The following is a 24,460-nucleotide window of genomic DNA, read 5'->3' on the forward strand; positions in this document are numbered from 1 at the left end:
GCAAGGGCCAGGGAGTCTGCCTCCACCCTGCAACATGCAGTACACTGGAGGTATCTGGCCTATGCCACAGGGCTCTACTCTCAACGTGACGATCTTCAATGTCTCCATGACCCCCCCTATCCACCATCACATGCACACACAACCTCATCATCATCTGGTATGCCATTGACACCCAGCTGCTCCTCAAACTCACCAAAGGGCCAGCCATTGACAGATCCAAACTTCACAGAGGCATGAGATCCGATGATGAATGGCTGAACATCAGCCATCTGAGGCTGGACTTGGACGTGACAGAGGTCATCATCTGAGGATTGTCCCCTTACAGCTGGGTCAACTTCCTGCGTCCCACTGGTGTGTGCACCGCACCAGCACCCAGAGGCCACACAGGCAAGCTGGTGTTCGTCATGGACCCATCGCTCACAATTAACATACAACTCACCAACATCTGTACCTCATGCTGCAACACCCTCCACATGCTACTGATGGCCCCCAGATAAATCCACTCCAAGGCAAGACAGACCGTCCCCTGGTCCAGGACGCCAGCCGGCTCACATACAGCATCGGCCTCTACAGAGGACAACAGCAAACATGCTGGAGAACTGATCCACATCGAGGGTGCATCCGCACACCTCATCTGCAACATCCCCCGCCCCAGCCACATCACCGTCCAACTGAGATAGGTACAATGGCTCACTGTGTGCTGCAGGATCACCTTCAGACTCCTCAACCACAACCAGGAGGCAGTCCACAACCCCTGACCCAAACCGACCTTGGACGTGTGTCATCCAACACCCCGTTGGCCCTACTCCATGCAGCCCACTTTGCCCTGCCCACCATTCATCACATCCACATGACCTCTGCATGCAGGAGATAGTTCTACCACCTCGCAAAACAGACCTGGTACTCCCTCCCCGGGCACATCAACATGACCCATGACCACTACACCTTCATGTGACTCTACAAAATGTGTCTGTCAGAGCAATATAGCAAGACTCCCCTCAGCAGCTTGAGGCTATCACAGGTGAGTGTTAGGCTCCATGTCTGCATTTTGTGATACATTGTGAGCCATGTGTGTCCTCGACCGGACTCAGATGCAAGTGTATGGATGGCTGGAGTTAGTTCCACGCACAGGCATACTTTAACATATCCCCACACGTAGGTTGTGGACTGCAACATGAAATTTCAATAAATAAAGTTTTTAATTTCGAACTCTGGGGCGTGATTTGTGCACAGAAAAAGGGGAAATGCAAGGACCATAGAATCCAAAGTTCACAGGGGGAGATGGGATCCTTGGCATTTGAAGTCATCAGAGTTCAGCCCACAATGTTTGGCATCATTGGTCAGACTGAGACCAGCAAGTCCATGTGGCAGATGATGTCAGTCAATGGGGTGATGCTGTCGAATGATGAATTAGGATTTTTCTCAATTTAGTAGTAGTAAAGTTAGGACTCCTAACTTTAGGACTCCTAAAGGCCTTCTGTGAATGCCGAAAGCCTTAAAATTAGGATTTTTCTCAGTTTAGTAGTAGTAAAGTTAGGAGTCCTAACGTTAGGACTCCTAAACTGAGAAAAATCCTAATTTTAAGACTTTCGGTATTCACAGAAGGCATTTAGGAGTCCTAAAGTTAGAACTCCTAACTTCTGTGAATACCGAAGTGAGTAAGTGTCTTCTGTGAATACCAAAATGAGTAAGTGCCTTTTGTGAATACGAAAATGGTAGTAAGTTTAGGATTTTGTCTAAAGGTAGTTCTGTGAATCGGGCCCCTACTGTTTATCTCTTTTGTCTCCCTTTACTGTGTATTCCTAGTAACACCATCAAGGCCACCACCTTACCATTTCTTCTCTCCATTCCCAACTTTCCAATCCACAACATTCTCATTCTCCTGGTCCATCTATCTGACTCGCAGCTCAAAATCCACATACTCCTCTACTTGCCAACACCCTACTAGCCTGTCTCTCTAACTTCATTCCATGACTCACTTAGTATCAATGCCCTCAAACATTCCTTCTCCGGTCCTCTTCTAGAAAACATTTTCTAAGTAACTAACTCACCAGCTTTCCCAAGTTGCTTTCTCTCTGCCCCTCCCTTCATTCCTACCCTGCTTCTTTCACCTCTGAGCCCATCCACTTCCTCTCTGCCTCAAACCATTGCATACCAATCCCCACAAAAACTTTACCCTTTTCCTCTGTCTTTTCTTTCCCACTACACCCCATGCGACTGAATATTAACCCCTCCTCCCAATTGCCAAAACAGCAACCACCTCTAAAAACTCCAACTCTATTTCATGGACTCTTCCCCTCTGGATCAAAGCCATTTTTAGTTCCTTTCTCTGGCACATACCTCCAGAAGGGTATTACCTCTATGCACAATCTATGTCACCAGATGACCTATCCCTTCATTCATTTTCATGTTTTTTGACTCCCAACTGTCTAATTTGCAGTACAAATGTTTTTCAGAAATCAATGCCTTCAGAGAACCTACCAGTTAAAGCATATGACCTCCTACGTCGTCCTGAAGAAGTCGAATCTATACCCAAACAATCAGCACAACGTCAGAAAAATTTGCAATTGAAAGTACCTGGGTAAGTTGTTTGAAAATCTATTTTCACCCAATTCATCAACTATACTGAGAAGCAGGAGCTCCTCCTGGCTGCCCAGATGAGCATATTGTGGCCAGAATCACCTATGGAGAACAGATCTATTGCCTTTATTTATCTGGACAACTTACAGGGCTTTGATGTGATTTATCTCCCTTTAAGAACTTGGGGCCCAAATAGAGGTTGTGCAATAAATCTTCCAATTCTTTTCAAATGGCCTACGGATACTCTTGATTCAATTTTTGATCTCATCCAATCAACTGAGGCGTAGCACAAAACTTTGTACAATTTTATTTAATATCTACTGAAATCAGTTTGAAGTTATCTTGTCTAATCCCTTAGCCTAATCTGTTAAAATAACATAGGAAAGATTAATTTCGAGCTAATAGAGAAACCCCCTTGAGTCACTGACAGCACTGCACTAATATTTAGCTTCTCTGCAAACCATGAGCCAATCACAAGAAACCCTTTAAAACTAAACGTCAAAAGGACTAAATGCAGGTTTTGATTTCACATAATTTCACATACTCTTTGAGGAATTTTGTATAATTTCGTAAAAGAAAATTATTACTTTTTCAAATGCTACTTATTACCAAGTCTGGAAAAACCTCTCTTTGAGCTTCAGAGAAAGAAACCTTCCTAGGATCTGGCTAAAACAGCAACTGGAAGTAGGTTTTCAGAATCTGAAATCCATGCACAAAAAGCAAAGATGACATTGAAAAAGGACATGTGGTGGTTTGAAGTTTCAGAAGACACCATCAAATTGAGTGACTACCTAAAGGCAATAGAGACCACAGAAGAAAGATGTTCTACTTAGCGAGACTCAACACGCTACCCACTAATGAGAAAAAAGGACAAAGACAAAAGAACACATTTGACAGCTGCCAGCGCAATGATCAACAAATAAAAAAATCATTGATCACCCTTTTGCTGTCCTGTCCGAAGTGGAGGCTCAGATGAGCAAGATTCTGTGAGGAATGTTTTTAAAAAAGGCAGAAGAACTGCCAGATCTGGCATCCTTTCTTTGTCCAACCTAGATGACGAAGCCTCCACAACAGGGTCTAGTCTCATCAAAACAGTAATTTAGCTTAATGCAAATTAAAAAGGTGGAGCTGGGCTCAACAGACACTCTGTGGTCCAGCAAAACTTCAAGGTTGCCTCTTTTCAACAGCACAAACAACTAGCAGAAAACTTAAAACATATTGAATGAGACCAAAATGTCCCAAAGTTTGCCCGAGTTACAATAATAGGGCAGCAAGGATAGACCAAAGTCTTCTAAGCGGGGAAAGGTGAAATAGCATAGACCAAGGCTATTCAGAACTAACCTGTTTTGCTGGCAGTACAGCCTGAGGAAGGTAAAAAGACCACATAATTGAACACTTCTCCTCACTATGATTAGACAGGACTCCGTCCTATAGAAGTCCTCATGGGAAGGTTTCTTCCCTTGGATTAAGTGAGTGGACACATCCCTTCAGACATGTATCATTGTTAAAAATAAAGTTGTATAAAATATCGATTTTTTTTTTAATGTCTTGAAAATAATATAAAATTAATTAAATTATACATATAATTGAATAAAACATAGTTATAAATATTTCAAACATGTTAAAATGAATAAATAATACATGTAATGTAAAAAATATTAAACATGAATATTTTTTTATATATATCTTAACTTGATAATATGAATAAATATTTATTAAATGTAATTTTAAAATGTTAAAAGCATAATTTAAATTATAATTACATAAATATATATATATAAACCTGTAATATATATATATAAATTAATTTTATATATTATAAATTCAATTATTACAATTATTATTATTATTTAAATAGTATTTCACACTACATTAATCATAACAGTAGGAAAAACATTGTATAACGTAGGGGATAAAATTACTATTCCAACTCCAGTGAGTGCAACAGTAGGGAAAGTGTTGGATAGCGGGTGGGTAAAAATTACTATTCCCACTCCAGTGAGTGCAACAGTAGGGAAAATGTTGGATAGCGTGTGGGAATAATTTACTATTCCCACTCCACCAAGTGTGACAGTGGGAAAAGTGTTGGACAGCAGGAGGGTAAAAATTACTATTCCCACTCCAATGAGTGCAACAGTAGGGAAAGTGTTGGATAGCGGGAATGAAAAATTTACTATTCCCACTCCAACGAGTGTTCCACTAGGGAAAGCGTTAGATAACGGGTGGGAAACATTTACTATTCCCACTCCACCAAGTGTAACAGTAGGGAAAGTGTTAGATAGCAGGTGGGTAAAAATTAGTATTCCCACTCCAGCAAGAGCAACAGTAGGAATAGTGTTGGATAGCATGTGGGAATAATTTACTATTCGCACTCCACCAAGTGTAACAGTAGGGAAAGTGTTGGATAGCGGGAGGGTAAAAATTACTATTTCCACTCCAGTGAGTGCAACAATAGGGAAAGTGTTGGATAGCGGGAGGGTAAACATTTCTATTCCAACTCCAATGAGAATAACAGTAGGGAAAGTGGTGGCTAGCGTAGGGGTAAAAATTACAATTCCCACTCCAGCAAGTGCAACAGTAGGGAAAGTGTTGGATTGCGTGTGAGAATAATTTACTATTCCCATTCCGCCAAGTGTAACAGTAGGGAAAGTGTTGGATAGCGGGAGGGTAAAAATTACTATTCCCACTCCAGTGAGTGCAACAGTAGGGAAAGTGTTGGATAGCGAGAGGGTAAAAATGTCTATTCCCACTTCCACGAGTGTTACAGTAGGGAAAGTGTTGGATTGCGGGTGGGTAAAAAATACTATTCCCACTCCAACAAGTGTAACAGTAGGGTAAGTGTTGGATAGCAGGTGTGTAAAAATTACTATTCCCACTCCAACGAGTGTAACAGTAGGGAAAGTGTTGGATAACGGGTGGGTAAAAATTACTATTCCCACTCCAGCAAGTGCAACAAATGGGAAAGTGTTGGATAGCGGTGGGAATAATTTATTATTCCCACTCCTGCAATATAATTAACATTAATTAACAATTAATTAATTTGAAAAAAATAATCTACCTCCCACCATATTCCCCTATTAACGTCACCACCAATATTGTAAAATATTAATCAATTAACATAATTAATTATCAATTAATTTATTAACTAATAACAATTAACTATAAAATTCATAACCATCACATATACATTAATTCACACAACTAACCTTCTAAAATAACTTATCTAAAAAAATATTAAAAATTTTAATAATGATTAAATTACTTCTCACCCTACTCCCCTATCAAACCTCTACCCACTCCTAAAAAAAGTACACAATTAACATATTAACAAATTCATTGTTATTAATATCAAATTAATAACTATTTAATAACTTTGTAAACACAATTAACATATTTACCAATGAATTATTAATTATTATTACTCAATTTATAATGAATTAATAATTAATTAATTAACACAATTAACAACATAAATTATTAAATACAAAAATATTAATTAATTAATTAATTTAAATTAAATTACTTCCCACCCTATTACCCTATAATCCCACAACCCATTGTGGAATAAAATTACGCAAAAATTAATTAGCATATAATTAATTAATTTAAAAAAATCGTAATTAATATATTTTAATTAAATTACTTCCCACCCTATTCCCCTATAAACCCACAAACCGTGACAGAATTAAAATACACAAAAATAATTTAACATAAAATTGGATATTATGGCTGACAATATTACTAGCTTCGATATTATGACAATCGATATTTCTTACCTGCATTTCGATATTCCGTACCACTATATATTTTACGGTCAATTTTCTGTCCACTCGATATTTAAAACTCGATATTTTGTCATATCGATATTAAAAACTCGATATTTAGACTGTTTACCATTACACTCTGTACACCGGCTTCCAGATACCAGAATAGTCTTCTACAAGGACAGCTACATTGCCCACCAAGCACAACATGCAATAGGATCATCCTACTTTACAAAGTTTTGCGTTGTGTTTGCGTTACTTTTTTAATGCAGACCTGACTCAAAGTCCTTTTTGGGATTTACAAACCAACAGAAATTGGCATTTGGGTTGGTTTTAACGTAATTCAGTGTGAAGCACTGCTCTGTGCTACTCCACTTCAAGGGGGGGGTCCAATGGGATGTTCATGAGCTTTCCCATGCAACTGCCCATGGTTTCTGATATAAAACCCTATCTGCTAAGAAAAGTAGATAGGGTTTTGCACAAACAATTAATCTCATTTGAAAGTAGGCATTAAAAAGATATCTAATTTAATTTCTCCTTTTTCTTCTGACTATGCATATATGCTGCACTGTTCAGCACATTTGCAATGTAGGACAAGTTTTATATTTGTTCTAGGCATAGTATTTTTTACTGGAAGTGTACTTTTCCAGTGTAAAACCTATACTAGACTCACACAAACACCCTTGTACCAGGGTAGAAACGTGTGTGCTTCCCGCACAGCTGCCTGCTCGTGCACCAACGCTAGGGAGAGGGGGAGGCGAATGCCATATCTCTAGATGTGGCTCTATCCTGATCTCTCCTTGTCATGCAAAGCAGTTCAGCAACTTTGGGTGTTGCACTGCGTTCCGCGACACTTTTGTAACCTGTTCTGAAGTCTCCTGAAAGATGCTTCACCAACTCGAAATGAAAACATACAAGAGGTCACAAAGTTATAGATTCAACCTTCCATTCCTATCAGAAACATTTGGAATTCATGCATTGCCAAGAAAAGGAACACCCTGAACACCACACCTTTCCCAAAGCATTGAAGAACGTGGTTTTTATAGTCTTCAGTCCTGTAGTGCATCCATTATGCCACCCGGCCATTCCAACTTGGAGCTGTTGACAACGTCTAAACTTGAGCTTGTGGGCTGATCACTAATGTGCTGAAGTTTAGCTGAACTGAGATTATAGCGACCAACAGTCATTTATGTGATACACCACAAAAAGATTCAAAGAATGAAACCAACTCCTAGTGAATATACTGCGTGAGGAAGGGCGGGGCCTCTTGCCAATCAGTGCTTGAGACAGTTTTTCCACCTTCTCCACTAAAATAAAATAAAAATCTTGCTTAGGCTGTCGCTGGTGTCCTGGAGTGTATTTTTACACCGCTTAATGGACATCAGTTGTTCAAATCCTCAAAAGACGACACTTTGTAAATCTACACTTTGTGGTTGTTTCCAACTTGTTTTCCCTACCACCATGTGATTACAGATCCTCACAGAGTGACTGGTATCGTTTGGCACATTGTGGTACCCTAATTTTTAACAGTTGGGAATGGGCAAGAAGCAAATTCCTGAATACACACAAGCATTTGAATTTTTAGATTTTTACACACTTAACAGGACATTTCCTCTAAGTAACGCCCACCTCTCCGACCTCCCATCCAACTCGTAAATTTTCTCTCACACCAATCATAGCCTGAGCAAATACTTATACTAATCAGAGACGTTTTGAGCCATAGGCAAAATGGGCTCTGGCCCAGGACCACAGAAACAGCTCTGTTCTTGTCTGATGACCATGAATAAATCTTAAACAGATTGCTTCAAGTACCAGTTTCCTTTATATTATTTTTTAATGTGATGGAGCACTGGCTGGGGGGAGGTGAAACCGGACTCGATGAGGGTCCGTACAGAATGCCTCCCGGGGGCATGAACCCTCAAAAGGGAGGGCGCGCACAATTGGGTGCCCTCCAAAGGCTAGTAGACAGCCCAATCAGGGCCGGAGAAGTAAAGCGGCTGGTGGGGTCAAAAGGGGCAAGTTTTCCACTGTTGGCACAGGAAACCCACCAGCCCAGCAGAATCGAAGAACACGGAAGAATTGACCAACACAAAGAAGTGACCTGGAAGAAGACTGATCGGCCGATCGTCAACCACCGGAGGCGTAAGTGCTCCGCGAGGCAGGAGCAGCGAGGATCCTGAGGGTGCCTCTCCCTGTCACTGGAGTCTTCGGAAGATCGAGGAAGTGACTGAGTCCAGGAACTGCGAGCATGCATCACTGAATCCAGCCACGGAATCGAGCAAGGGACACAGCAGGGGATTTGAAAAAAATGTGGGGTTCCTTCATTGGATTGGATTGTCGAGGGGTTTCCCTCAGGGTACCTGGAAACAAGTCACCAAATCTGGCTGGGGATTTAATTCACCGGCTCCTGTGGCAGATCGTCTGTGGCTTTTCCTCGGGCACCAGAAGGCTGCTGAGGTCCCCCCGGTTGGAGCGAGTGTGCCTTGGGCCCGGGGGGATCAAGGCATTTGCCAGTAACCCGGCGGCAAGGGAAATAAAGAGAAGCTACGCTGGAAAAAACAGTTGAAACCGGTGTTGAGCGAGGCATCGGCCTTGATGTGGGCCGGATTCAGCAGGGTCCTTGGGGGCAGGAAGGCAAGCTTTCTTCCACTGCCATATACCGGGAGACGGTTCCTGACTCCAGGACACTTTGGGGGTGGAAACCACAAAAGGAAATGCCAGGAAAATGCAGCGGGAGGGGTGCAAGACTGCCAGCGTGCTCCTGGGCAGAATCAGAGGAGCGGGAGCCCCCACACAAACAAAGGACCCATAGGAGGACATTGGGACCTAGAGCTTCTACTTGAAAAGGCAAGAGAATTGGTGTCCCTCAAGGGCAAGGAATGGGTAAATGAGAACATGGGGTTGCCACCTGTCAAGAAAAGGGCAAGGCCAGCACGGGTAGCATCACCACCCCCGGGTCCGGTTAAAAAGGGGCAGGCAAACCAGATGGTGGCCCCTGCCAGCCCGGGAAAAAGAGCACCATGAGCAAAGCCACCCCTGCATGGCCCAGGTGCAAAGGGCAAGCCTCCAAAACAGGGGGGAGGGGTGGAGGGGAGACCAGGTGGAAAAGGGCCAAAGAGAGTGCAGCGGCCTAACCCAGCAGCCACACCTACAGAGATATGGAGCGATCGGACGCATGGATGTCAGCAGTGGGGACCAGAGGTCTGTGGTCAGCATGCCGACCCCAAGGTACCACAAGGTGCAGCAGGAGCAAGCATGAAGAAGGACAATGGTGATCGAAGGGGCCGGGCAGGGCAACAAAAAGAGGGGAAGGAAGGGAGGGCCAGGAGTGGGAGTACCCGGGCAGATTGCAAATTACGACATGCAGCTAGGGGTAAGCAACTTTGTGGTACAGGGGCCACGGGGGTTGCCCCCCCATGGCCAACACACCCGGGGGAAGCATGGGGACAAGCAGAGTAGTATCCAGTGGCATGGATCCCCTGGTGGCAGTGGCATGGGCCGGGAGCCCCACAGGGTGGTGGACCTGAAGGGGGACAGGACATGGCGCAGGGGATGGCAGGTACAGCCAATCTAAGGGTCACAAAGAGGGGCAGAAGGCCAAGAGCAAAGGGAAGTCGGGTGTAGAGGGGCCCCCCAGGGGCACTAAGTTGCAACAGCTTGACCTGAGGGAGGCCAGGCAGCGTGAGGGAGGAGCAGAGAAGACCGGGACCCAGCAGGGAGAATGGCAAGCGAGTACCTACGTCCCTCCCTGAGTGACTCGCCCGCGACCACAAAGTTACTGGGTTTAGCAAACCTCATCCCACTGTGAGCGAAGGAGAGAATTTGGCGTAAAGAGTACAGAGACATTTTCTTATTTACAGAAAACGATCAAAAAGGGAAATACCATAGGTAGAAGAGCAGATGACGCAGGGTCCTTGGGATACCTCATGGCAGGGACACAGGGTGAGTGGGTGACAGCACGCAGCCACAGGCAGAGTAGATGATGCTCGCACAGTGTCCTTGGGACGCCACATGGCAGGGACACTGGGGAGCGGTGAGGAGTGTCCAGCAATGGCCCAAGAAAGCGGAATAGCACTTGCAGCCCTGGCCGGTCCTAACGGACACCCACAATAATCAGTAGCAAGGGAGGTCTGGAATCGTGAACGCTGAAACATTGCATAAGGGGCAAATTGCGCAAGATTAGTGCTGTCATAAAAGTTAGAACCAAACAGAAAGGTAATGTAGGATGTACATTGACATGGAAGGTATGAATAACCAACCAATAAATTATGATATGTATAACTCATGTCTGAAATAAAACTGCGGCCTTTGTATGAACCATATCATGTCATCACTGGAATGATTTATGGGGGATTAAAGGACGTATGTGGGGAGGACACCCAGGGTGAACCGGGGAGCGTGCCCCTTGGCAGGGGTTTGACCTAAGAGGTGTATTACAGACGTTTTGCAGGGAAATATGTTTATTTTCATACAACATCCATAAAAAAAGTTTCTTTTATATCAAAACAGGACCTCAAATATGAGAAATGGGAGGATGTCACAGAAATGATCTGCAGTAAAATTAGATGTTGCTGTTGTACAACATTGAAAACACACATCACTATCCATGAAAATTAGATGTAACACATTTAGAATTTGGACCAGAGTGCCTGTGCACCGCCAGTAACCTGTCTAAAGATGGTATGAAAGAGCTGAAATTGAATCATAAACTCAAAGCTGTTCAAACAGGGGCTCCCAAAATAAGTTTCACCCTGGTCCCCCCAGATCCCTAAAATATCCCTGATACTAATGGCAAGCCAACTTTTGTGATTAGAAAAACTGGTTTGTATTAATAAAAAGCTAATTAGCGCCCGCAAGTCACTCGTTAACTGCTTCGAGAATCAGATCGTGTGTTGCAGGTCACCCACATAGAGTAAAAAGCTGAGTATAATGCTCTGACAGAACTAACAATATTAAATGTAATTGCTTCTGATTTCTAAAGTGTATGCAAAGAGAGTGTGGGAACATCAATAATGAACCTGTAGCCTGAGAACTGGAGTTTCCATATTACTGCATATATTTCGCATTCATTTCAAATCTAAGATACTTCTCATTTTCCTAAAAAGCTTTATCTCTCGACCTTCTCCTTTTCAGTTCATTATTTTGGACGGTAAATCTTGAAAAATGTAATAGTATTACTGGTTTACCTACTAAGCCACTTTTATTTCGTGCAAGAAATATATGTATGATTTCACCACGGGTGCCCCAGAGTCACCTCCGATGGTTCTTTTTTTATGAGATGCTACATCTAATTTATTGTAATTATCACACTTTGCCATCCTCTGAGGAGCTGGGCGTCGGGGGCAGACACTTCTTTGTCCATGATCAGCAAATAAAAAGGAATGACTAATATTTGAAAATGTACAATACTAAAGATTGCCTGCTTCTCTTAAACATATGAAGGATGGGCTATATTAACAGAAAATATTGAAAGCTGTTTCCTAGGTGTTGCTCTCAACCTATTTTGAAAACGATGTTACGGGTGAGATCCCACCTTTGGTATCCGGATAGGAAGTTTCTGGTCCCTGCTTCAGAAATGATGGAAGTAGTGACTCTGAGGAATTATTCATATTGATCAAATATGAATAGACGAGACCTAAAATCACTCTACACTTGAATGTAAACATTTATAAGGTTTATTTTTCCAAAAATAAACCCAACTTCTTTTGATTTTTCTCGCTCACACTCGCCAACTATACGATAGTGAGCAACAAAAAATCCTGCGGGGAAGTGGGGGCACGAATTTGTAGCGAGATCGGAGCACGAGTGAGGAAAAAAACTCCGCTCTGCCTGTTTGCTGCACAGATCGCAGAGTGCGGAAAACTCTGCATACTCCGTGAACAGAGCGAAGCTCTTCGCCCAGGCTTAATTTTGTCGCATTCCCTGGTAAACTAGCTTTAATAAATCTGGGAATGCACCAGAATCTATGGGTGGATGCATGCGAACGACCATGCTCTACCCATGGAACGCCTCCCAACTTGAGATTTGATGTAACGCAGCACAAGCAGCTGTGTTGTGTTATGTTTTTAACAAAGACACACAAGGCAGCACAAATCGCCCCATGCAAGGCATTGTATTTATTGCTGACATATTTGAGTTTTTCTTGAATTGCCTTACATGACGCAAGGACATCATAAAGGCTTGATAAATCTGGGCCTTTGTCTGCTTTAAGTAGCTGCAATTTGTGTGTAGAACCCGACAACTAGAAAACCTGACAGGGCCAAGAACTTATTCTACTGGCACATTGAGATCACCAGAAGCACTCACAATGAGGCCCAAAGTGTCTCTTTGAAGCTAGGTAGCCCAGAATAAATCCAGTCTAGTCCTCATAAATAAGCATGTGAATCACTTAGGCTAGTTACTAAAATATGGATCAAGATATAAGAATCAGACTTTAATTACGAAATTGGCCAGTAGGATCAACACACTTGAGGACACTTTTCATGTGTTAAGAAAGTGGAGAACTTTCTGCTGAGATTATTAGATAGAAAATCATTTGATAAAAGCTAATTAGGTAAGCCGGGTTACTAGACAGGGAAACCTACAGCAAATTCTACTTTTTGTTTTCGCAGACTGACTTCTCCTGCGAAATTGGAAGAGGGTAGTGAGTTAATAGCTCTCTCTACTTATTTCACTAAGGGGCATATCAACAAGGGGCGGCGATAATATTATTGCCGCTTTAGAGCCTGTCTTCGGGTGAAAAGCGGCGATAAAATTATTGCATCATCAACAAGGACACGCTAGCGTGTGTTTCCTTGCATTAGCGCCCCTTGTCAGCACACCTCCCATCGCATCGCTAATGAGATGCAAAGGAGGCGTGCCTGACAATACAACATGGGAAAATATCGCTAACCCAGCTTCGTCATATTAACAATGAGGGTTAGTGATATTTGAAATCGCGTTAAGTATGCCTTAACGCAGGAATTAACGTCTGTTAAATTCCTGACTAAGGCATACCTAACATGGAGGGTGGATTGTGTGGCTAAGACCACAGGCTCTATCACCAAGGATATCACCGTTTTCCATGGAACATCACTGGAAAACCAGCGATGTTCCATGGAAAACACCACTATCACTGGAATAATTATCGCCATTGCGCTATGCGTTGTTGATACAGTGCTAGCTTGGCGATAATATCCAGCGATAACTGGCGATAAAAATCCTCACGCTAAGAGCGGCCAGCGATAATTATCACTGCCGCTTGATAATATGCCCCTAAGATCGGTCAAGCTTTAACGTTTCCACATCGGCAAATTTACCTAATTTAGCAGCTGCTAATACATTATTGCTTGCGCCTCTCTTCTGATACAGGATCTCAGTATATAACTTCTTCTAGAGGGTAAGAACACTTTACCAATAGCCCCATGATCCTCCACCCTATGTCCAGTATTAGGATCTGTTAAACATTGTACCTAGTTCTGTGCCTCTGACTTTTGCCCTTCCATGACAGAAGGTTCCTAACTTTATTATTCTCCGCAAAAGATTTTGTATCCATCGTATGCTTATTAACTATTTTCCTTAGTTTGCTGATATAGGATTGATGGCAACTCACTTTTGAACTTGAACAAGTTTCCGCTCCTTTTCAGTAATCACTGTGTTATCATGCTTTTTATTAGCAGACCGGTATATTTAGACCATTCAAAAATAAGCTTGATAGCATCCCTAACCACAGTTAGATAGACAACTACCTCACTATTCTCCAAAGACCAGGAAATCAGCTGATTTCATTTGCTCAATAAATGAAGGGCTTGAAGGTTTTCCACTGAAAAATACACAATCTTGTTAGTGCCAATTTAGCATATTATAGATATGAGACAATTGTTGTAGAGCAATAGGCAAAATTCAAAAGTATGCGATTTTGAAGATTACCCACATACCCAACCACATTTCATGATGTTCTTTTCTATATCATGATTTTGATCCACCCATTGAACAGTAGCCAGTGCATTGGAATATGCAGCCCCTGGGCCCAGGCCAGATATTTAAACCATATGAACAAGCAACATAGCAAACTTTGCTTTATCTTCTTTTAAGAGACTAAAATTGGTAATGTTTCCTCTTTATGGACAACCCATTTACACTGACTGAAAAGGTTTAAGCTTCTCATCATCTAGGACAATAGGATGATGCTATACCTGCTTATCTCTAGGCACTTTTTATATAAAAGGAACCTATCAATTAAATCAATACAAACACAATATTTCTAACGTTTTGCATTTTTTTACATTACCTTCAATATTGTTCCCCAACAACAGCTTCCCAAACTCCATCCACTGCAGCGAGCAGCAAATAACAGTGTTCTGGCATTCACTGTCGCATCCACCCAACAAACAAATGATTTGGAGAGAAACTTGAAAGGAAGAACCTGCAAGCACAAGTATCACTAACTATAGCCCCTGCTACAATGACCAAAACACCCAAACCCCTTAAGTACATACAAGGATGGGGGCGTGATTATGCAAGATGGCTGACAGGACGCATCCTTGAGCGGCTCCTAATGGGCCAGAGAACCACTGCATCAACAGGCTATCAGCCACAGATTGATAGAGAGGTGGATAGCTGTACCCCTGGCCTATCTTTCGTCGACCCTTGAGGCAGTGTTTGGAGCTGGCAGTTAATGGGCCTGCCAGCTGAGAGCTGGGCATCCAAGCCTACAACGAGGCAGCTGACACCTGAAGCTGAGTCAGGCCGCCAGCATGGCCCGCGGGTGCAACAGGGGGCGACCCCCAGGATTGGCACAGGAGCGGCACGTGACACTGGGATGCAGCAGTGCTTATGCCCCTTTCCCCCCTCTTTCTACAAGTGGTGCTGCCTGGAGAAGACGGGCCGCTAGGCAGGGGCACCCAGCAAGAGAATTCACCTTGTCATTGGTCAAATGGTGGGGCCTGCAGGCCACTGCACCCATGGGCAGATACAGGGCCCTATTGTCCTCAGCGGGGGCTGTGACACCCTGTTGGGGTTACCAGCGAGTGTTGGGTGGCCTGTATATGCAGAGTGGGTGAGTGCCAGCACAGGTGGGCCCTCCAGGGATTGCTGCGAGGAGACTGTTTGCTGTGTGGAGGCACTTGGCCAACCCCATACCTCTCCCCTTCCAACTGCTTTGTGAGCACTGTAGGGGTCACGCAGTAGTGTTAGTGAAGCCCAGCACTTGGGACTCGAGAGTCACCGGGGCTACCACTGACAGGAAATCCTGCTTGGGGGGCATACCCAGAACTCTGTGTGGTGACCCCTTCACCCCGATTGTGACTGTCAGGCTATCAGAGATTGGCCTAACACATTTGCTGAACTCTTTGAAACTTGAGGGGCCATCTGTGTCTGGCAACTACCCCCTCAAATGCAGAGAAGGGCACAAGGGTAGTGCCCAGATGCAAAGGGGTGCTCATCCTGTCTGGAACAAGTGCTTGTAGAGTGCCTTGAGGTGCAAGCAGTAGCCTGTCCCTGAGATAGTAAAGTCTGACTGGCCCAGAGATTGTAATGTGCCAGTGGTGAATTCTATCATGCCCTCCATTTGGGAAAGAACAAGATGCCTGGTCTTCTGTAGGGGAACACCATGGTGCACTATACCACCCAGACACCTGCCTCGCATCAACAGACATGACAGGTGGGAAAAATAGAGACTGTGTCCTTCAAGGTGAACCTCCTCCGTGTGGCCCTGCGGAAGTTGTCAAGTAAGGTTCGGGCCATGGAGGAGTATATTGCTTAACCCCTGATGGAAGAAGTCTCACTTTAAAATCAAAAGGCCACCATATCATCCAAAACTGGGGCATTGGAGGTGGAAGATGCAGAGGGAAGATAGAACTGCAAAAATATCTGCCTCCTGGAGTTCCCTGAGCAGGCCGAAGGCAATGTAATGGAAAGCTGTGTTGAACGGTGGATCTGGGAAATGCTGAAGTCCAGCAGTATTCACCCTTTTTTGCCATCAAAAGAGCACACCAGGCGTTATTAGCCCCCCTCCCATGAGGCTGGGGGTGCCGCCACAGGCTTTTACAGCTCGAATCCTAAACAACAAAGATAGAGACTGTATACTTCACGTGGCTTGAAAGGCACCTAATGCCTATTATGAGAATCATAAGATCGTCGTATATCCCGACTACACCCAGAAACTGCACAGGAATCTGAAATCCTTCCTGGAGGTTAAGAGAAACCTAAAAGACATGGGAGTCAGCTACATGTTCTTATATGCTGCTAGACTGCGTATGATCTCACTTCTTTGACTCAACGGCAACTGTCTGGAGGTGGTTGGAAATGTGGGACAAAGTGCTGCATGACAAAGTGGTTCTCTTGGCAAGAGAGGGCTGCACTGCCTGGACTAGGGAGTGCTTGATGCTTCTGCGTACAGGGATGGTAAGGGGCACAGCAGCAAGGAATCCTTGAGGATTGTAATTCAAGGTGATGGTATCATGTCGCTGGCTTCCCCCGTGGTTGTGCTGGGGTGGAGAGAGACTCACCCACCCCAGTGGTGGACATGGTGATAAGTGATTCACCCACTTGACTGGGGAACTTTGCGCTGTTTGTATGTTCTCATTAGAGGGGTTGATAGGTGGGTGGAGGCATCCTACCAGGGATGTTGTCAGACCTATACTTGGATTGTTCCTCGGACTGTGTTTTGTTTCAGTTCCTTATATGACATTGGTACAGCTTTGTACCAGTGCAAGGGGTTCTGGCGAATCCTCTCCATGTGAAGGGGTAGGACATATTTGAAGGGGGAGGGTTTAGGCTGTGGGTCCTGACAGCATAGACAAACATGGACGAACAAAATGGTTTGTTGTAATGTTGTTTGTCTGGGGTAAGGGGAGTTGGGCAGTTTTTGATGGTTCAGCCACTATCTTATGAGGAGGTCTGGTTTGTATTCACAGTGAGAAAACTGGTTCAAGGTGCTGAGTTTCTTATGGGGGGGTCCTAGTTTGGCTTGCTCTTTGGGGAGGGGCCGGTCCGGCCCTGGAAGGTGGACAGAAACTTCTAACAGCTGATTGTACAAATATTGTCATCTGGAATGTCTGGGGACTGAAGGGCTACTCCAAACTGCACAGGGTGTATTAGTTTCTAAGGCGCAATCAAGTCCAGATTGTCTGTCTACAGGGAACACATCTAATGGGCAGTACAACGCCAATACACTCTACCCCGCCAGCATACTGAACGGCTTGAACAGGAAGGAAGAGAACAGTTCTCCTTAACGAGAGACACTACATCATACACCTCCTGATGCTATAGTGCTTGACTGTAATTTTCTACATACAGTGCTCTAAGTGTCCGGCCATTTCCATATCTATAACAAGAGGTACACTTAGAATCTGTACGTATCAGTGAACGGCCGCAAATTGTATTGAATCAAGCGATGGTGCTCTGATACTAAGATATTGCCTTATATGTGCGCCATATGATCCTATGAGCAGTAAGGCTGATGCCACCTGCCGGTTCCCAGAGTTTGATGCTCACCTGAAACTTCCCTTTCAGTTTGATAAACCTTAAAAAATAGAGCCAATATAAACCGAAAAGTGACACAACAGCCTGTTAATATACAATATATATTTTAGAAACTGCTGTTATTAAGGTGAGGTGAAACCCAAATGGAGTGTACCTCGCCCCATTATAACTTATGCCATAAATAATTATAAGAAGTTGATGCATATATTAATATCTGGATATTACCAGATTAATATTCGATACACTTAACTCCACATATATGGAGACATGAGGATAATTGTTTGTAAATAATTATTATTTGTAGATACATCACTCACTCTGTCAATTACTGAGCCCCGTATATGGAAGTGGGATGGCAAAAGGTAAAAGACTAAGTGCTCGCATACATGACTCACAGGTGTAATCTTAAGAGCCTTCAGCACTAAGGTACTAATGTTTGTGTGTCCTTCCAGATTATATATTGCTGCTGTTCATTATCTCCACCACAGTCCACAGAGTTATTATCTTAGGATATGAAGTGCATAACGCCTCTTTAGTCCTTTTCACATTCTCAACCTTAAAAATAAAGACACTGATAATTATCACTAAAAGATCCATCACAATTTCACACACATTATATAATTTACAGTGCACCACGGTGCCGCAACCTATAACCCTCCTCATGCACTAACCAATGTAATCATGCTATATATTCCCCAAATGCACACTGCATGCCTGGGCCTCCTATCCCAGTTTCTGGGTCACTGATTAAATCTCAATAGTCTTAACAACTCCTCCTAAAACGGACTATGACTTTGTTGTAGATGCTGAGCCCTGGTGAAGTCTGTTGAAACTTGATCAGCCTGAGACGAAACACGTGTTGGCAAAGGGCGTTTGAAACTACAAAAGAAATAAATGAACTTTTAAAACCACAACCTCAACATTATTTTTGTGTGCCTGAAGAACTGAGTTTACTGAATCCTGTACCTCTCCAGTCGAGGAGGATTGGATGGCTCTTTCCTCTTCAGAGCACCACATAACACTTGGACACTGGTTGAATAAGTCTTTGATTTTGATTAGACTTACCTGGTAGAGCGTGCAACATCCTAGCCATCGCATTCTTTTCATTCATTTTAAAGATGCCAAGTCTAACACATGGCAGCATAGAAACATGCTGGAGTAGCCACACTGAATCTGATGCTTCTCATTTCATCTATGTTACATTACTAGTTTGGAGCTCAGAGAAGGGAAAGATCCACATATCACAAGCCATTATGCAGGGCAAACTTTTTTTCTTAAACAGTGGCCTGTTCTATAGAGATTCTGGTACTGAACTTCAGTGCTGGCTATCCACGAAGAGGCCCATGAAAACTGGACATGTAGAATGCACTTCACAGTTTACTTGAGATGATCATTTCAAACATAGCAAGGACATGATGGGCTAGGAGACTGAAGATGTTCATCACTCAGAATTGTTTTCTGTAAGGAAAGGCCAGGAATTGACTGTGCATAGACGATTGCACTGGTTTCCCTACCTCAACTCTGGTAGTCTAAATATTAAACCTGAATGCACCTAGCGTCAGACATATAAACTTCAACAGCAATTCAAGTGTCTACAGGTATAGGTCTTTGCATTAGCAAATCTTCATATGTATACCCCACCAGGAGTTATGATGTTCTTACTTGATCAAGTCATCAGCTAAGGTGCTCTGTATTACTTCTGGGAGAGGTCGCTTGCACTTTAAGAACAGGTGAATTCCTACACTCATCCAGGATGTACATTCATGTGCAGCATGACCTGCAATCACATCACTCCCAAGAATACCACATCGCCCTTTGCACGGAAAGGACATGCACAAAGGACAACACCAAAATGCCACAGCCTGAATATGAGCTGTTTATTCGCTCCATATATATATATATATCTTTACTGTGTTTGACTGTATGTGTAGCTTGACGCCATGTGATTGCATGAGTGGTGGTTGTTATGAATGGGAAACTGTGGATTGGAGTACAAGGATGCCTCTATGCCTGGTTGTCTATTCATGCTGCATGTCTGTGTGTTTTTATGTGCAAGAATGTCTGTAGATATGATTCTCTGCATATGCATGGAAGTCTTTCTTTGTGGAACTTTTTCTGCTTATTTGTATGTATGTGTAACTGTTTGACTTAACCCTCTCTGCACGGTAACCCGCAAACCTTTTGCCTTTTCCCTACATTTTTATTCTGAATTAATTTTTGTTAGCCTTAGGTCTCTGAATACTTTACACTGCTGACTAGTGCTAAAGTGCATGTGATTCACCCCTAAATATGGTATTATTGGCTTACACCTAATTGGCACATTCAATTTATTTGTAGCGTGGCATACCATATAACAAGGGCCTGTAAATGAAATGCTACTAGTGGGCCTACAACACTTATTGTGTCACTCACTTAAGTGGCCCCTTGAAGCAAGTCCCGGGTCAGCCATTACAGGCTGGATGTATTAAACTGTCAATTCGACTTGGCAATACAAACCTCTTGCCAAGCTTTACACTCTCCTTTTATTGCCCTAAGTAGCCCATAGGGCAGGGTATATTGAAATTACAAGGTTGGACAAGTATGCTTAAGCTTCACATGTCCTGATAGTTAAAAACTCCCACATTCATTTTTCACTACTGTGAGGCCTACCTGTCCCACAGGATAACTAACATTGAAGTGACTTATTACATTTAGTAAGTGCTAACGGCTAATTGGGAATAGGTGAACACTTCATATTTGGTATCTATGAAATTGTACTTAGAAATCCTCTTCAATGGTAAAGTCAGATTTTATACTACGATTTAGAAAATACCACTTATAGAAAATTGACATTTTCCTGCCCTTTACTTTTTGCTGCCTGTACCCTGTCCTAGGGCACATTACTGGATGCAGTTGGCAGTTAGACCTGATGAATTCCTCCAGGACAGTCACACAATAGAGGGATTAGGTGTGCCTAGGTGTGCCATCTGCTGGCTGGTTGGGGGTCAGCACCACTTGTAACTGAATAGGCTGTGGTCTGCCTTTACACAAAGGGCTCATCACCTCTGCATTGTCCCTGCAGCCAGCCTGGAGCCTGGGCAGGGGAGTCAGGAAATTCCAAGTACTTCAAAAAGAAACCTCCAGAAACGTCTTCTGCTTCAAAGAAGGTACCATGTTAAAAAAGGGGACCCTCAGACCCACTCTTCAGTTCACTTTCTGGCCCTGTGGAAAGACTCACAGCGGACTGCCTGCTGTTCTCACCTGCTGTGTACTCCATAAGATTGATTTGCTGCATCTGGAAGGATAGCTTTGCTGCCTGGAGCCTGCCTTGATCTCTTAGAGGCCTGCCCTGCTGCTTGTGCCCTGCTTCTTTACCTGAAACCAGAACTACCAGAGTGACTCCAAAGGCAAATTTGCTGGCCTCTTGTTCACAGCCACTGAGACATAGGAGGTTCCTTCATACCATCTTGAACCTGCACCTAGACCCAGCCTGAGTGAGTCCTGGCCCTGAAATTGGTACCCCTCCCAACCTGGACCTTTGGTGGGGTGCTAAAGGTCCCCAGATAGCTAAAATCCGTAACTTGTGATGGGGCAATTTGGGGCTAAAAGTGGTCTGAGAACTCAGAGAAGACCTGGACCAACCAGCTTGTCTGTCCACCCAAGGTGCATCACCGGTCGAACCGGATTCCTGGCAGCTCCCGCTACGTTCTTCTTAAATTCATTGCCGTCTGGACCCACGCTGGAGCAGCAGACTGATCCCAGATGCTCCAACCCCCGGTGATTGACTCCAGTGGGCCCTACGATCTCTTCTATACATTTGGACGCCCCTCTGATTCTAACTTTACAACAATTACAAACTCTCTCTGGACACTGCCTGATCTCGCCCCGCAATTTATTTCTATTAGGAGGCTGCGCTTACAATCGTCCTTGGTACTTCACCGCGTCTACACCTATCCTGCCGATGTGCCACTCGTCCAGATACCCCCCTTGACTCATGATGAGTTCTTTCTCACATTGTATCCAAAATCTGTAACCTGGTCCTGATCATGGCCTGCCATTGTATGCAGGCTGAAACGCCGTTGACCCCCATAGCGTAATTCACAGCGCCTTCTCTGTGATTGCCCAGAAGAATTAACTTTTCCATACATTTTCTAACTGTATGGGCATCATAGATGACTTCATTGCACATATAACAGTGCTTATGCCATTTTCCCGCTGTATATAGTTCTTCACTTGTCACTAGCACCGTTCAACTCTCACGAGCACCTGTGCACAACTTCAGAGGCTTCATGGCATTTAAAGTAACAGTGTAATTTTGATGGTTTGTTGAAATATTTATGTTTTGACCGTATAATATAAATGAATATATGTGTAAAGCATTTCCTTAATCTTTTCACTTTATGGTCTTTTGTTTCCCTGTGCCCCCTCAGCCTTTTCTCAGCAATTTATTGTGCATCTCAAATAATTTCCCCTACCAAACGATACCCCTTAAGACATTGTCTATGCTAAATGTTCTCCTCTGCAGCAGCAAATGCTGTTCAGCAGTCCTTTGCCAAAGGGGTATACGAGCACCTGAAACTCTAATCAACTATAGCCTCCTGTCTCATCCTGCTGAAGATTTTTGACTTTCAAAAAGCAAATTCCAAACATAGAAATCTTCACTGCGACTTCGTCCAGCAACCCTGAGGACGACACTCCAACATCCGACACCTCTTGCAGCCTTGCCCCGCTGAACTTCTACTTTCTCAGGGACTTTATCTCAGAATTCCTTTTAAGTCTGAAGGTAAGCGGTGATTGGGCCCAATCCACTTCTTGTGTCCGATCTGTGCTCCATAACGGTCAGCCATATTTTTCAATCTTGATCTGGTCTCGCTTGACTACATGTCCAGAGTTGGCACTTTGATCTTTTAGGCGCTATTACCTCAAAATGTAAAAAAATTCATAACTCTGGTTCTACTAATTGGATTTTTGTCTAATTGTTGTCAAATAATTTATTAAAATTAACTTTATTTTTCTAAATTGGTGTGGGATTTTTCTTGTGTTTTCACTTTATTATTGTTTGTGTGCTGGAAAAATACTTTACAAATTGACTCTAAGTTAAGCCTGAATGCTTTTGTGTCAAGCTACTAGTGTGTCAATCACAGGTTAATTTGTGGTTTGCTTGTGTTTCACCCCAACAAAGATTGTGGTTTCTGCTTAACCAGGGTTTCACCCCCCCCTCTACCAGTAATCCAATTTACAACAGTAATCTATACCATTGTGAGCAAGGATGTTGTGTGCCTCTTTGAGTATGCATTATTGAAGGGGGCGCGCTGGATTTTGGAATAGAATAATTTACTATTCCAACTCCAGTCTGTGCAACATTAGGGATGAAATCTGACACCTTCTGCCCCCTACAGCACGTTGTTGTAACAACTTGAGATGTAATGGTTTCCGTTGTAACAACGCGGACGTTGTAATGATAACGTTGTAATGGCATGCGATGTATCGCATGCGTTGTAAACAATGTTTCCCATTATGATACACTGAACACCAAGGTGAGCTGGAAACCTTTAGAAAGAGGAGGTTTCCAGACTGTGTGTAAGGGCACAGCACTGTTACAGTCTATTGTTTTTGCAGGTTGTACTGCCTCCTCACGACATGGAAGGCGGCCCAAATATCTTTGTTTAAGCTGCTGGGCAGGCTAGGTTTTCTTCTGCAGCAATGCAAGTGCTCAGAGTCCCTCTCGTTCTATAATGCCCACTTCCACCAAGGCCTATGCTCCTCCTTCCCCGTAGGCTGGGACATCGTAAGGATTTTTGGGGCCCTGGACCAATCATATTTTGGGGGTCCCTGTTTGGAACAGCTTTGAATTTATGATCCAATTCCAGCTCTTTCGAGCCCTCTTTGGCCAGGTCACTGATAGTGTCCAGGCACACTGGCCCAAATTCAAAATGTGTTTACATCTAATATATGGGGATAGTGACGTATTTCAATATTCTAACACAACAGCAGCTCACTAACACTACTACAAATAACCTTTGTCACCCCCACCTGTTTCTCATATGTGAGGTCCTGTTTTGATCTAAAAGAAATTCTCTTTATGGATGTTGCATGCAAAATAAGCACAACATTTCTCTGCAAAATGTCTATAATAGACTCTCGCACATCACCCAGATTAAAAATACATTAAAGGAAAACAGTAATTAAAACAATCTGTTTAAGAATTATTCAAGGCCATCAGGGGAAGATGGCTGTATGGGGGCCCCCTGAAAGTTTGGGGCCCTGGGCCAGAGCCCACTTTGCCAGTGCCTTACAACGTCTCTGCTTGTAGGAATATATGGCGGGTATTAATTATTTGAAAGCTGTCAGATCTTTAATTCCCCATGCACCAAAATTATTGTTCTTTGTTAATGCCCAACTTACAAAGGAGTTCCCTTCCTTTGCATGCATTAGGGCTCACAACAACTGCACAGCATCGCTACGATCAACTCACTGCAATCCAATGCGCTTTTTACACCCAGTAATTTTTCTAGGTGAGATTTAAAGTCACTTCAGACTCTTATACACAAGATATTGTCTGTTCATATCATGAAGGCGATGATATTTCAGTACCGTAACCGCTTCAGATGCAATAGGAATTTCTATATTTAGCTCCCTTTTGGTGGTGGTGCATTTTGGATTAATATATTTTC

The sequence above is a fragment of the Triturus cristatus genome, chromosome 2_2 (genome assembly GCF_964204655.1).
Source record: "Triturus cristatus chromosome 2_2, aTriCri1.1, whole genome shotgun sequence".
Taxonomy (NCBI): domain Eukaryota; kingdom Metazoa; phylum Chordata; class Amphibia; order Caudata; family Salamandridae; genus Triturus; species Triturus cristatus.